Source organism: Aphelocoma coerulescens, chromosome 19 (genome assembly GCF_041296385.1).
Source record: "Aphelocoma coerulescens isolate FSJ_1873_10779 chromosome 19, UR_Acoe_1.0, whole genome shotgun sequence".
Taxonomy (NCBI): domain Eukaryota; kingdom Metazoa; phylum Chordata; class Aves; order Passeriformes; family Corvidae; genus Aphelocoma; species Aphelocoma coerulescens.
In genome coordinates this window covers 2,343,093-2,358,943 of record NC_091032.1, presented here as the reverse complement: position 1 = coordinate 2,358,943, position 15,851 = coordinate 2,343,093, and the positions used below count along the sequence as shown (strand labels likewise).

At 46.3% G+C, this 15,851-nt stretch overlaps 1 long non-coding RNA gene across 1 annotated transcript; it reads right to left on the bottom strand.

Moving 5' to 3' along the window:
• Positions 1-3,037: 3,037 nt before the first annotated feature.
• LOC138120713 (uncharacterized) lies at positions 3,038-5,153 on the bottom strand. Its single transcript, XR_011155941.1, has 3 exons — positions 4,913-5,153; positions 4,515-4,645; positions 3,038-3,803 (listed from the first exon to the last, which is right to left on the bottom strand). It is a non-coding gene; the product is annotated as an uncharacterized lncRNA (long non-coding RNA).
• Positions 5,154-15,851: the final 10,698 nt, after the last annotated feature.

The window sequence follows — 15,851 nt, the reverse complement described above, 5'->3', positions numbered from 1 at the left end:
CTCAGCAGGCAGGGGTGGGAGCCCTTGCTATCACAAGTTGTCGTGGTTCATTGTTTTAGCTCCAAAGGTGACTGATGTGTCAGCAAGGATGATGGCTATCATGAATATGCATAGCAAGAGATGTAGCTGCTACAAGCAGCTCAAAGTCAAAATGTCAGCCAGGCTTACAACAAAGTAAAACAGCCTCTTCCCCCCTCCCCAGAAAAAAAATATTGAACAACCTCCTTCCCCCCTTGCTCCTGTTCGTGGGAAAGGGGGCCCAGAGAGGTAGCAGAGCTTGCATCCATCAGAGGACAATGCATGCAGGTGGGGTGGGAGCTCCCTCAGTGTGAAGGTCACCACCTGCATCCTGCAAATGCCACTGCAAGGGGTTTGCCTCTCTTTGGATTCATTTGGACTTGGATGTACAGCTTCCATGCTGGGATTGCTTTGCCACTTTACACACGGGATGTTCCATGGCTGTGGTGAGCAACCTCCACAAGTGGGAGATGCTTCCCTGCACCCCAAACACAAGCAGCTGTGGTGCTCTGCAGGAAGGGGTTTCCTGAGGAATTCTGCCATGTGGGATCCTGTCTGGTACTGTCCTGGGAGGGAAGCACTGATGTTTGCATCTGGCAACCCACTGGGAATACTGGTGTCAACTTCATGTTCAGGGGACAAAGTGAAGAGCCTCTGGGGTGTGGGCTGGCAACCATGAGGAGACGGCTCCATTCTCTGCCATGAAAAACCCATTTTCAGTCCAATTACCCAGAAAATGTGGGTTTAAAAGGCAGTTTCTCTGTGGGGAAAAAGCTAAGAAATTGAGTGAGTGGAAAATTCCTCTGGAAATCTAATGTGAGGCAAATTCCCATAGTGATATGAAGTTATTTTTGTAAAGAAATGGGTTGATTGTTTTTTCCTGCTGATTTTTCCAAGGGACTCTGCCTGTGTTCTAGAGAACTATTGTATCTCCCAGTGAGCTTTATGGGAAAGGACATGAGAAGCAGTCATAATGAGAATTAATAAGTTTCTGCTGATTAGTAAGGAATGCTCTGGACTTGTCGAACACGGTGGAGTTAGTAGCAAGTTAATCCATCAAATCTGAGGCCAGCACCAGTAACTGACTCTTCCAGATGGGGACACCTTAAGATGAAGAATAATTTGTTGAAGGCCACTGAAAAGTCAAGAGCAGAGCTGGGATTCCCCTGTATGAGTCAGAGGACCTTCAAAATACTTCCACTTGCTGCAGAACAGGAATAATCCCTTGGATCTGTCCTAAAGCTATGCCGTGGAGAAAGAAGGGCTCCAAACCTTATCCTCCATCCTCGGTGCTCTGAGTTTTCTGATGCTCTCTGTGCTTGAGATGCAGCTTTTCCTCAGCAGGACATCCTTGTCTGGAGTGCCTAGCTCCCTGGAAAGGGCGAGCTGTGCCTGGGGATGCCCCAGCAGCAGAGACCAGCCCCTGAGAGCTGCTCTCTCCTGGGCAGACACGGCCCCCAGGGCATTCATCCAGCACATCTCAGGGCTCTGGAGGTGTCACTGTGCAGCTGGCAGTATTGCAAGCCTGCATGAGCCCCCCAGGCATGTGTGTTTTTCCCAGGTATGTCAGAGCTCCACTACAGCTGATCTCCAAGGGCATTAGGAGCTCAAGTGCCTTTTGAGAATAGGAGACTGGGTCTCTCTTTCCTCGTATGTGAAATGGAAGCAAGAGCACTTCATCACACTCCTGTGTGAAGACTGCATTAAAGACATCAAATGCTACAGGAATAAAGGACAATAAATAACAACTTTGCATTTTTGCTACAGCCACCAGCAGGGACCAGCAGCAGCAACCTGCTCTGCATTCCAGCCATCCCCTGGGGCCAGGGTTTCTGGCTTACTTCAGTTTTTAGCAATAATTATTTGGTCAGCTTTACCTGTTTGGCCTTTTGTGGGTGTTTGATGGGAGACACAGAGGACTCTTACTCCCCTTTTGGTGTGAGTTTATGGGTAAGCCATGCTTGATCAGTGCAGCAGCCCAGTGCACACGCTCCTGCCCTTTATCCCAGGCCAAAACCTCGTGTCACTCCACACTGCTACTGTGGTCACATGTTGTCTAAGCAAGGAACAGCAGCAAAACTTTTCAGTTCTCGTATTTGCTGCTCTCCTTTGTGAAGAATAGCCAGTGTCCTTTGGCTGGGCTGGATTTGAGGCACCACTAGACTGGATACAAGCCAGGAGTTAGAGAGGAGCATGCAAAACAATTCTAATATAATCACATGCTCAAACAAGAGGATAGCAAGTTAGAGAGAACCATGACAAGTGCAGGTGGAGTCAGAGCAATGTCCGTGGTTGGAGAGCTTTGGTTTCCCTGCAGAGGATACACGGATGTTCCAGCTCGTGTTACAGCAATAACCTGAGCAATTGCCCCTTGTGGGAGGACTGTGAAGAGGGGTTTGGGGAATTCCTGCCTGTAAGCACAGCAAGAACTCCTCTCTCTCAGCTGATGGAGAAAGCCCTGGCCCAGGGCTGCAGCTGGGGAGAGGCAGGTAGCTCTGTGCTTCTGACTGCAGGTGTAGCACTGGCACTGCCTGGCGTGCCAGGACCGCAGCAATTAAGCACAAAAGAGCATCTAATAAGAGAGGTACAAAATCCTCTTTATCCCCTGGCAACTCTGCTCTAGGCACCTGCTTGATATCAAAGAAAGCTTCCAAAAATGGAAGCTAGCAAAAGAGGCGGAAAGCAGGAAGAAAAGAAGCATTATTGTTAAAGCTGACATTAATTTGCATTCTCAATTTAGTCTCACAAATGGCTCTCGGGGGTAATGAGTTACCTGAATCAAACCCTATTGAGGATAGAAATTGTTTTTAATTATAACACAGAATAGCCTGAATGGCTTTGAGAAGGTGCCCTTTTACTCTGTGTCTGCTGGAAGCAAAGCAGAATTCCTGGTGGCATCTCTCTAAATAATGTGATTTGCAGTAATGATGTGAGGCTGTAGGGAGGTTCCTTTCATTCATGAGCAGTAGCCATCAGTCTTAATTTGATAATGCCTCACCTCCACCCCTCTTCTCCCCCTCCCTACTTTTCTATGGAGGAGATTCTTCATGACACTTAAACCAGCTAATGGTGTTTAATACCTATGCAAAGGAGATGTAACTAGAGAGCCAGCAAATGAGCCAGGTTTAGCACCAGTGGTAAAGACTGTGACCCTTTGAAGATGTTCATAATTTGGACACATAATTGGGCTTTTGTCAGAGAAGGGGCCAGCTGTGCCTCCTCAGAGGGTGGATGGAGGTTCTCTGCTCCCCTGGGAAAGAGGAGTGAAAATGCAGGGAGATCAATATTTCACCACCAGGGAAGCAATGACATTCAAATCCTTATAGGATACGTTTGAGCTTTCTGGAGAAAATGCAGTCCTGAAGTATTGAGGAGCCTCTTGTGGCCCTGGGAGTGCAGACACAGGAACTGAGGGTCACGAGGACCATGTGCCACCAACACACAACCAAACCAACTCAGCACAGCCACATGTTCCTGTGCAGAAAGATTTTAAGAACAGAATTGCCTCAGAGAAAGGGAAACTACCAAGGACAACTTTCTAATTAAACAATGGCAGTTAATTCATTTCTATTGTCTTTTCTTCCCAAAATCTGGCAGATGTACAGAGAGACTCCCATACTCAAAGGTGTTCCCTCTTCCAGGGAGACTGAACACTTGTGAGCATTTCTGCTCCTGAAGATGAGAGTCTGGTGCCATTAGAGATGTGCTGGCAGGTTCTGCTGGGCTCCCAGCTGCTCTTTCAGAGGGTTCAGGTCTTCGTGGGGTCAGTGTCATGTCTGTCAAACCTGGCAGTAGAGTTGTACATTCAGGACCTCAAATCTCACCCTTTGTATGGTTAATGATGCCCCCTCACTCTGATCTCACCAGGTCTGTACTTTGACAGTGTTCCCAAAATCATTCCTGACCAAGTGCTAATGAGGTAAGTTTCCAGTCTGAGCAGTTGCACTGGTGTTTGGGAGAGTCACATTTTCCCTGTCCCCAGAGAGGAACATGGGGGAAGGATTGGGGTTCCTAGCACAGAGAAATGGGAACTGCAGTCCTGGGTGGGGAGGAGTTCCCTACGTGCACAGTATCAGAGTATTTTGTGGTCTTTCATAACCTCATGTGGCAAGTAACATTTCATCGAGTTATTTTAATCCATTAGCAATAGATTTCAGGAAAACACCAGTAATGTATGTAATGTGCACCCAGGAGAAACAACAAATGGTTAGTTAGAGAATTTAGATTTTAATTAAGTAGATAACGTATGCTTGCGTTTAGTCTTGTAAATGAAAATGTATTCACTGTAGAGTAGCTGGGTTCTATTAGATTTCCCTGAACATAAAGAGAAGGGTTGATTATTACTGATTACTGAACTATTAAAGGTTTGTACCTTGGGCTGCTTGATTGTAGCTTTGTTTGCTTCTGTTGCTAAAAGGGCTCTTGTCTGCTACCCAGATATGTGTGAAATAGGCAGCGTTTGGACTCAATGTGAAAATTAATTCTACGTTACAAACCTCAGCAAATGATCCAAATAATAGTGCTGGTTGCTTCTCTTGGTCATAACAGCAGGTTTCCATGGCTCATGGAAGCTGGTGGTAGGGATGCTGCACATCACTCCCACTCATGAGAGGCCAAGGTGACCGTGCTGCTAAAAAAGGGGTCACTGAGAAAAGAGCTCTTGGAAGTGAAGAGCAGGTCAGGGCTTGCCCAGGGTATTCCCATGCTCTGTGGCATCTCTTCTGCATGGGAACATCAAGAGATTACAGGACATACAATGCAGTTATGAAAGTGCTCTGTCTCTGGAGGTCTTGTGAATGTTAATTAGATAAGCCCAGAGGTGACTTAGGAGGTAACCAAACATGAACAGTGATTTAGTAGTAGGGAGACTGAGGCACAGGGTTAAGGGATTTACCTTTGAGGAAAGCTATGGGAGATCCCAGCCTGGGATGCAAATCTCCCACCTCCAGCCACTACCTCTGCCTCCTTGGTGCTCTATTTATCCATGCCCTTGTATTTGCAGCACACCATGGAATGCTGCTGTTCTCCCTATTTCTAAAGTCAATGCTGCAGCATTATACAAAATGCAAGATTTCAGGGGCTTCTGTTATACAGAGGACCCAGGTTTCAGAGCTATCCCAGCCACTTTCTCACTGCAGAGCAGCCCCAAAGCCAGAGGCTCTGCTTCACACCTGAAGTGATCTCTTTTGATGGGTAATTGCCTGGGGAAAGGGCTTGCCCAGAAGGTACTACAGCCAGATGACACCCAGCTTTCCAGCTGGCACTTTGGGCTCTGTCAGATGGAAACAAGCTGGGATGGCTTCACATTGCCCTGATTCACTGAAGACCAGACAGTGGCTGCTGGCCTCAAGGGAAAGGGAAGGAAAATATATCTGAAACCTCACTTTCTTGTCTTGGGTCTAGTTCAGCATTGCTTCACCAGACCACAGCCTCTAGACCAACATTCTTTTTTTACACACACATTTTTCGCCTTTCTTGAGCTCTTGTCATTTATCTCCATAATCTTAAAATGCCTCCCAGCATTTGGAGTCCTGTCTTGGCTGTGCTTCCCCAAGCACCCAAGGAGGACATCAATTCCAGCCACCACCCTGCTGGGTGATGGGGATGGAGTTACCCCGTAAAATGGTTCTCCCAAACTGTTACCTCCAGCACAGACTAGAGAATTGCCCTGAAAAGAAAGCTTATTCAGCTTAGTTTGATGGTAAAAACCCAAAGGAACTGATCATGGAAAAGTGGAAAGAGTCCAAGACTTCTTGCATTCATGCTCCTGGCAATATATCTGAATATCTGGAAGAAGGACTTTTTAACAATTTCCATGAATGGAAGAGAAGCTTCCTAAACTGCCTTTGTTTCTGGTGGAACTCTGTTTGCTTAATTATGGTTCATTGGAATTACCTTTGGAGAGCACTGATTTGTTTGGGGCTATGGGTATTGGTAAGGGGTTTGGGTGAACTGGGCTGCTCTCTTGCTCTGTTTCAGATTTAGTGTGTGTCTCTGAAATGCCTGCACCCCACCTCTTGAGAACAATCAAGGCTGCAATTCACAGAGCTGCATTTTATTTATTTTTTGGCACCTATAAGCTGGAGATAGACTCCTCCACATACCCTACAGTAAAGCAGCAGGTCTAATCTGATGGGCATTCTATAGACACATGCATCCTGAGATGAAGACTTCTATAGAAAATTAATACCTATGAGATCCATTGGGAAAGATTTTGCCTTCTGTCATCTCTTCTTGCTGAGTGCATAGGCAAAAGAAAAGCTGACCCTTCCTGGGCTCCTTGTTCCACAAGTGTCACCTTGTCTTGCACTTGTGCCTCATGGCTGCAGCAATTGGGGGATTTTTTTTTTACTTTGTGCATTTAGGACAGTGGGGAGTTACTGAAATTGTTAAAAGGTGATAGGCCTGGGAGGGGGTGCCTTCCATGAGGAGAAGGAAAACTCAGTGCAGGACAAAGGCAGTGTCTGAGGCCATGGCTGAGCAGAGAACAAAGCCTCTCCTGCTGATACTGTGTGGCTGCACCAGGCACCATCCCTTAATAAAGGGATACGATGCCTCAAATGGACAAAACCATGGTGGAGTCCCACCAGTTCCTTCCAAAGGCAGCATTTCTGGGGCTGCACTCTTGTGTGGAGCAGGGTACCAGGGCTGCCAGGCCCATTGCAAGGGGAGGCTGCCATAATAATCCATGGCAAGTTTGCAGCCACTCAACCTAATGGTAATGGGATGCATTATTTGGGATTTTAGCTTCTTATAACAATGAGACCTTCCTTCTACCCTTCTCATTCCTTTAATGCTGGCCCATGTGTCCAATCCAGTTAAATAAACCAGGAAAGTAACCATTAATGTCAAAGTTCCATAATTAAATGCTGACTGAATCACCGCTCAGGCTTGCAACACTACTGTAATTTTTAAAGAATATCCAAGTTGACATTAGACTTTTTAAACAGATTAATTAGTCACATTTCATTTTAAGTGGCGCTGACTTAATAGGTACTGCAAATGTACAGTATGTATTTACTTAAAGCCATTATAACATAATATTTACAGGATATTAACATGTATTAATTACTGTATAATGAACCTCGTGACTACAATATTGCCATTCTTGCATGGCTGTAAAAGTTTTATCATCTTGTGAGGGGGGAGGGAAATTAAAATAAATTGCATGCACATTGAAAGCTTATTTTTCAGAGGAAATGTGCAAGTTATAAGAAAATGTAAAACAGGGGACCCAGTAAATCACAAACAGCTAACAAATGCTCCAAGACATGCTATAATGTTTTTATGAGCGTGTTTTACAACCCATTCATTACGCTGTCTGTCCTTCTGAAAGCTGGTTATTAGACTGACTGTGCAAAGTAACACATGAATATCTGTGCAACTAGCCATGAAATCACAACTATGCTGATCACTTTTATTTTTCCTATTTTGTCCTGGAAGATATCCTAAAGCATTTTCCCCTCACGCTGCAATTCCACAGCATGCGGCAACAAGAGAGGTCCTGCTGAGGAGCAGCGTGGGGCTGGTGCAGAGGTGTGTTCCTGGGACCAGTGTGTGTCCAGCTCAGCCTCCTCTGCCTGGGGACGGGTCCTTTTGGCTGCTGGAGTTGGAGATGAACCCTGGCTGTGTGTTGCTCTGCTCCCCTGGGCCTTTATTCAGGTTTTGGAGATGTCCAGCCATGGTTTGATGCCACCGGCTGGAGCCAGGAAGGGTTTCTGTGGCTCACTCCTGCAGAGAGGCTGGGAGTCAGCAGGGTTGCAGGCTGCCAGGTGGCTCCATGTGCCTCCCCTTCCATGTGGGATTTGCCTGCTGGAAACAAAGAGGATAATAATGCTTGAGGCAAGAGGTCACCAAAGTTTGTCAGCTGACAGAGGGAGAATATTTGCTGCGTGCTGCGAGTCAGCTGTCTGGGGGAGGCTGCAGCTTGGGCTGTCTGTCAGGGGGTTAAAGGTGTACTTAAACTTGGATGCTGGAGAAGGTAAATGCTCAAGCACTTCTCTGCCTGCTCCTTTTTCATTATGTGTCTGATGTGCAAAATAATGGAAGCAGATAACCCTGGAGACCCCGCTGCCGACCCTGCAGGCTCCTCTGAAGTGAGCACACCACAAAGGGAGCGGCACAGGCGAGTGACAGCCAGGCAGCACTGGCATCCTGTAATTTCCCTTCCACTGCCACATTACAAATGGCTTCATATTCAAATGGCTGCCTGTCTATGATTGTCCAATTATTCACTGCATTCTTTCTTTGATGGCACAGATGTTCTCAATTTCTTGGAGTAGAGGGGTTTTTTTCATCTAAAAAGTCGTTCCGCCTCAGAAATGCAAAATTCTCCACAGTTCACCAGGTTCTCTGATGGGTTTGCATAATTGGTCTTCAATTTGCCTATTGTTTTGTAATAGAAAGCCAATGCTTAATTTCATTTTTGTAAACCTGTAGAAAGAGCAGAACATTCTGCCATTTATGTCATTCTTCTCATTAGGATCCGAGCGGATTGTGAGCACTTAGACTTGATTATAAGGCACAGATTGTGTTGAAAGGAACACATGCTTTCCTCTTCCATTGTTTCAAACACTTTAGGAGGCTGATCCAGCAAGATGTTAAACATGTTCAACTCTCTTTGTACGTTTGTGAGAGGTGTCTTTCTCCTGGCAAGGCCAGGCTGATTTCTTTGGGTGTACTGGCATGCCAGGTAGGGCAGCCCTGGTCTGTTGCAAACAGGAATTGTTCAAATTGTGGACATGGGTGACTGCATAATTTCCTGGGAAAGGACATTTTGATGTCCATTCTGGTGATGGCTGCAAGCTGCCCTTGCAACAGGGGGGTACCACACTTTCCTAGGGCCTGTTTCCTCTTGTGTAATGGATGTAGCTATAAACATACCTGTGTGGTTAAACTGTTAAACAGCATTCACGAAATAACTTGGACTTCTCATTTATATCATTCTTTGATGCTCATTTATGTCTCATTATTACATGGCAAGGCAAGGTAGAGATACCGGTGTGGTACAAATATTAAAAAAGCTACAGAAGAGAGAAGGGCATTTCTAAAGCTTCATAGGAAGAACAACAACTAAACTCCAGCAAAACCTTACACCAGCTAATGGCAGCTCTGGGGGCGAGGGGGAACTTCGTAGATTGGATCCTGGGAAATAAAAAAAGAAATTGTAACAGATTAGAGACTTGCTGGGATAATTCAAAAGAGATAAAGGGATGAGCCAGGGAATTAAAACCTCACAGCAATCCTACATAAAAGCATTAGGTTAGAGCCCCAGCAACAAAGAGGGGGCCAGCACTGAAGGTGTGCTGGTTGCTCCAGGACCTGGCCAGGTGTGTTGGTACCCTTCCCTGTTCTAGAGAAATGCCCTAAGCTTGGTTTTCCCTGAGGCATTCAGTACAGTGTCTGTAAAAGTTACTGGAAGAGCTACTGGTGTCTCTCTGGCACAGATAAAAATGCAGGGACACTGTGGAAAGGACCTTCCACCCAGCACTGGCAGTGGTACAGCCTTGCTGCAGTGTCATGTGCTGCTCACCACGGTGCCTTAATATTCCTAAGAGGCTCATGGCAGTGTCCCAAAACAGCTTTAGAGAGGCTCAGCTTCCTGAGGTTACAGAAGAACAGTCAAGTGTAGCTCTTTCCTCGCACAGCAAAGGGGGAGCCTGGCAGAGGCTGAGAAAAACCTATTGCAGGCGAATGCTGGCAGAAAAATAATCAGGTTCATGCTGTACTGGCTAGATTGGAGAGTGGGGGGGGGTACTGGTGATGGGAACAAGTCCATCCCACCACAGACATGGATCAGCCTGTACTGACAGGCAGGGTGTGGGTCCTGGAGGGAGCTTTCCTGCTGCTGTCAGTCCATATTCCTGATCCAGGAGAGACTGTCTCCTCAACCCCTTTACGTGCTAGACAAAAATGACATTGTAGTTTGCATGAAGGGAACCTGCTTTCTGCCACAGTGTGCCTGGAAGGAACCAAAGGGACCTCAAAGTGACATGTAATGCCAACACTTTGGAGGTCTCTACATTTGTCTCCAGCCTTGTTCTCTGTATCAGATGAACTGATGCCTCAGAAACAACCCTTGTACTATCTGTCTTAGAAGGCAGTCAGGAAATAGCTTTACCAAGCTACATGCATGTTCTCTGAGAAGATAACAAATACCTCTACTCAACAATACATCAAATGAGTGTGTTCTGAGATGGGGAGCCACAGATGCTGCCAAAATCTCTACATCAAAGCCCAGAAGATTCCTTTCTCAGCACTGGGATTTCCAGTCAAAGTCACAATGTACTGCCAATTACTTTGTGTTAGATCTTGGGGACACTGCCCAGAGACAGAGCTGAAAGGCAGGAGAACTGCCTCATGGGTCACGAGGATGAGCTCACTGACAGCATGCATTTCTTTTAGGCTATTATCAATATCAAAGCCCCTCACATCTTTTGTGCTGGTTTTAGAAGGAAGGGAGATGCTGCTGCTTTGTTTCACTTCCTTCCATCATTAAATAAGAAATGTCCCTTCCAGACCCATCTTCTTTTAGGAGAAGAAATTTGGTATTTCCCAGCCTCTGTCTCAATGGATAGGTCTGTTGGTCAGCTCACAGAAATGTCACTGTTGTCTTTGTAAAACACTAGGTTGGGATCCCTTTTCCCCCATTATTACCTGTTAGCTCCTAAGTGGCTTAAAGCTTATCAAGACACATTTCTATTTCTACATAATTGGACTTACATTGGCAAGTTTCCACAGTCTTGTTATGATCAAAAGAATTCAGTGCTCACCTCCCTCGTTCACTCCCAGATAGCACAGCTGCAAGTTTTTCACACCCTCTCTGTTTCTAAGGCCTGCTTGTCATCCTTCACACAGGGACTTTCCCATGGAAAGTTTTTCTCACACACAAGCCTAAAAACTTCCAGGCCTATTGCTTGCACAGTTCTTTTATTGATCCCAATAATTCTATTTCCCAACAATTACCCTCTTTCAGGCTTTCAGGGAGCTGGACAGAACGGAGGAAGAGAGGGCTGGAATCAGTCCTTACTTCAGACACTGAAATCTGCACTTTGGCCCTGTTTTCACGTGTCACTGTCTTGTGCTGCCTCTTCCTTCAGAGCTGCCTTTGCTCTCCATACAGCAGCTTGTGAGTGCTGGGGATGGGAATTGCCATCACACCCTGGCAGGAAGGAGCTGCTTCCAGCTCTGTCTCTGAAGACAGGGCTGCAGCTTCCTTAGCAAAACTTCAGTTGCTTTCCTTGGTTGCCAAACTCAGAAAACTCAGGGTTTGATTTTCTGTGAGGCCTGTGTTAGGTGGGAGGTTTGCTCTAAGCAGTGGGAAGTGCTGGCTCAGAGTCCTGGTACAGCCCAGCTCTGAACATCTGGATTGAGCAGATGTCATCCAAAGGCAAAAGTGGGCCACAGGCCTGGCAATCCATGGAGAAGTCAGTGTTTGCCCTGGAAGGCAGGTGCCTGGAAAGCACCATTTCTAGAAAGCAGATCTGATGCTTTAAATGTTACAGCTGCTTCTCACTCCTCACTAAAATCTTGCTGTCCAGTACTGGAAATGCAGAGAGTGAACTTCATGTATCTGCAGGGAGGGGAAGCCCTGCTCGTGCCACCCTGAGGTTTTGCCAGGGCAGGAGAGGCAGAGCTGCCCTGTGATGCCGCTTCCCTTGGCTGTGGCACAGCTCCACCTCCTCTCTCCCAGGGCAGGACCCTGCCCTTCTCCCTGCAGCACATCCAGCACATCCCCAGAAGCATCAGAAGTCTCTGGAGGGCAAAGGCCCTGCTCTGCAGAGCTGCTGCTGCCAGGGCTGTGGCGAGGGAGTGGAGGAGCAAGACTGGAGAGAGCCTCTTCCCCTGAGTGCTCAGACTCAATCTCTGCTCATTGCTGGAAGATTTTATCATCCCTGCCACATTCTGGAGAGGTTTTGCTCAATTGGCCAGAGTTTGTCATCAAATTATGACAGCTTAAGTTTTCCTTCCTGACTGCAAGGCCAGTAACAAAGCCGGTTGGAGCCTGGTTTACACTTAGAGTAACTTCCACTAAGTGTTCGTGTCCCCACGGGTAGAGACATGACAGCAATTTTCTATCTGATGTCAGTACTCAGCACCAGTCTCAAAAATGTCAACTGTAATTAAAATTTGTTTATATTTTCAAGGGTAATATTGCTTATTCTCTTGTTGACAATTGCTGCTTCAAGCTTCTAGGCGTAACTGAATAGGAACAGTTTGTCTTTAAATGGCAAGTTTCCCCTTTCCCTAGTCACTGATTTGTGGCTACGTTTAGGAATGGCACAGTTTTAATTGCATGCTCCTCATTTTATTCCCCTAGTGTTTTTCTAGGCCCCTTTAATAACCAGCATTTACTAAAAATTCTGAGAGCTCAGGGGAAAAAAAAAATCTATTCACTCTATTATTCCTGTAGCAGATACAACCCAAAAGCCCTTTTCTGTGACAGTGTCAATAATTGTTTAATCCATGTAAAACAAGCTGCTTTCCACACTCACTCCATTGAGAAAACAGCAGGCTCTGTTCTCTGGCCACCAAAGACAACACAAACCTGCCTGGTGCTGGTCACAGCTCAGCGAGTGTTCGGTGACGCCGCGCGAGGGGGACACGGCCCTGCTGGGTGCCAGCAGCTCACACTGTCAGGGGCTGACACAGCCACTGAGGCTTGATCTGAGCCAGTAATCCGTCAGAAAAGAACAAGATGAACATTTGGGACTGTTTGTTTTGGGTGGCCAGGGAGATGTGACTGCTAGAGGTATGATGGGGGTATTTAGAGCACACTGGCAGACCCCACAGCTCCCTTTAAGGTGAGGGTTTGTAAGTGATGGAGGGGCTTGTGCCATCAGCTGCCTGGCTTTGGATGAGGCACCGTGTCTGCAGAGTGCTGGAGGTAAACAGGCACTAAGCCATGGAAGACAATTTTCCTTGTGGGGTGGGTAACTCAGCCTGGACGCAGCCAACTGAGTGGAAAGTAAAAGGGTTCTAGAGGCAAAAGGCACCTCTTAGGGCAGAGTTGGTCAGGAATATACCCTATAAATAGATCTGTCTTGACTGCCACTTCTACAGATTGTGCAGAGTGGTACCTGAGGACTTGTTGAGGGTGCAGGGGTCACCACAGGGAACCTGGGACTTTGCTGAGCTTCTGTTCTCCCTTCCAAAGCTATTTGGACTTTAGTAGAATTTTTTACAGAACTGTCCTTATAAAATCATCAGAGACTTCCATAATAATTGTTATTGATGTGATTTAGTAAATAATCCTATTAAATGAGCCAACAGATAAAATTCTGCTCTTGGCTGAGCTTTGGTGCTGCTTGGTGCGTGTGCTCTGCTTGTGCTGCTCACCAGACTCAGCTGGTGGTCCATGTAAAGCATCTCACTCCCTGCCTTGTTTGGCAAGACTTGGATCAATACTCTGCTGAGGCTTTTCTTCTCTCACTAAGGTTGCAGCTACTTTAATTGGTTAGAACATTTTTTGTTGAAGTATCTCAAATAAGTTTACAAACCACTGTGCACTCTGCTTTCCAGAAATCCCAGAATGGTTTGGTTTGGAAAGGAACTTAGAGCCCATCCAGTCCCACCCCTGCCATGGGCAGGGACACCTTCCACTGTCCCAGGCTGCTCCAAGCCCCAATGTCCAGCCTGGCCTTGGGCACTGCCAGGGATCCAGGGGCAGCCACAGCTGCTCTGGGCACCCTGTGCCAGGGCCTGCCCACCCTCACAGGGAAGGATTTCTTCCCAATATCCCACCTAACCCTGCCCTCTGGCAGTTAAAAGAACCCAAAGGAAACTGTCCGTATAGCGCAATTGTCTCCACAGCCCCAATCTTCAGCATGCTCCTTTTGTCCTCCCCTGCAGTGGGATAAGCTAGGCCCAGGTCTTATTTTGGGATATTTCTAATGCATGTCTGTGCATAGCAGTGTGATGGGTAAACACATTTGGGAGCTTGGTTTTACTTCAGGAAGGGAATCTCTGTCCCTCTGCTTTGGTTGTCTGAGCTGTCTCTAGCAAATACCAGATGCAGGTAGACTTGGCCTATCTGGTGTAAGATTTTTTTACAAGCCTTGGTCACCAGGCTGGCATGGTTTGGCTTGGAAGAGTGGCCAAATGTATGGATATCTCTGAGGCTGCCAGCTGAAAAAAGGAAATGGAACAGCTGGATTTATTTCGGCCTTCTTCAAGCCAAACTTGAATAGACTGGGGCCTGTGGAGGGATAAAGCTGTACATGCAGGTGCAGTGGGATTACAAATCCTTTTCCTTGCACCAGAAATCCTGGACAGTTGTGATTTGGGTGGCACATGACCAGGTCCACCATTCCCCACACCAGCCAACCATCAAAATCCTTCAGAGCCACACCCTTTGCATGGGCTGTGCTGAGATGCACTTTTCGCTGAGATTTTGTGAGGGGGAGATGCTGGTCTTCATTCTCTTTCTGATTCCTGTGTAGTCTTGGCCAAATCACTTCATCCCCTCAGCCTGTTTTCCATTTGTAGAGAGCATTAGCAGTACTTCGCTTTCCTCTTCTGCCTGTAGGCTCAAAAAAAGAAATTACGTATTTTGCATACAAATTCATGCATTTTGCATGCAGTCCCTGCTACAGCCAGACCTTATCTTACATGAGACATCTGATGTATCAGATTATAAATGATAAATACCCATAACCACAAGGACAAGTTTCCTGGAAGTCTGTGTGCATGCTGATGTGGGTAACAGGGCTGCTCAGTGCTTGCTGAAAGTTCACTACTACAGTTTCCAGTGGCTCCCAAATTATTCCTCTGTCTCAGTGCCCCTGGTGTGGGGCATCAAGCACAAAAAATATGCAGACTAAACTAAATAACCTTGCTTCTGCTGATTTCATGTGATCAAGAGATGCCACACTTGCAATTCAGGAGTAAATGAGAGACTGTTTTCCTTTGTAAGTGTGTTGTGAGCTTTATTGTTTAATATTAAAGCTGCATTGTGCAAAGTGGCCCATAAATGGCTAATAAAATCAGCGTTTACAGCTTGTAAAGTGCATCAAGACTTTACCCTGGCTTGCCTAGGGAGATTTATATTTGTGTTTGCTGTCTGGGGTTTAAGAACTCGCCATGGTTTTTCTTTCCGGGTCCATTATAAATGATGCTGTGGACAAACATCTTTCCCTGTTAACTGAGTTGGGTCCTGCTGAAGCATTGCCAAGAGGAGGAAGAGGAGCTCTGTAGCACTTCTCCTCCCTCAGCATCAGGGTGAGGAGTGGGGCACACTAGGCTGTGCCACATGGCATGGAAAGCTCCAGGACAACCTACCAAACTCCTGGGAAGACCTGAAAGTAAAATGAGCTCATCATACTCCTTTGTGTGTGGGCAGAAGAAATACCAGTTTTATCCTTGGATCTTGCCTTTGCCTCCATTTCCCTCAGTCCTGTCTTCACTTATGTTACACAGATTTTTTCCTTTTCATTGCTTGGTTTTGATTTTTCTTCTTCTTTGAAGGAATTAAGGGAAAAAGGCTGAGCCTGCAGTCTGCTTTTTATCTTTTTATCTGGTGGCTATACTGGAGCTGCATTTATCAGTTTTAATCATATTTCATAATTGTGAAAAATTCTAAATACAAAAATAGATAAAAACATGGGTCATTTCTTCTGACCAGTGGTACCTGTGAAAACTCTTTGTTTTCTTCTAACCTTGGAGAAAAGGGTTAAGTGTGTAGGTAGCTGAGGTCTTGGACCTAGCAGTACAAGCTTCTGAGAGCAAACCTGGCTCAAGTCTGGAGTTCAGGAGTTGTGAAACAGATCTGGTCAGATCTTCTCCTAAGTGGTCCTTCAGAGGAAGGAAATGCAAGCAAGCTTTACTGCAGTAAA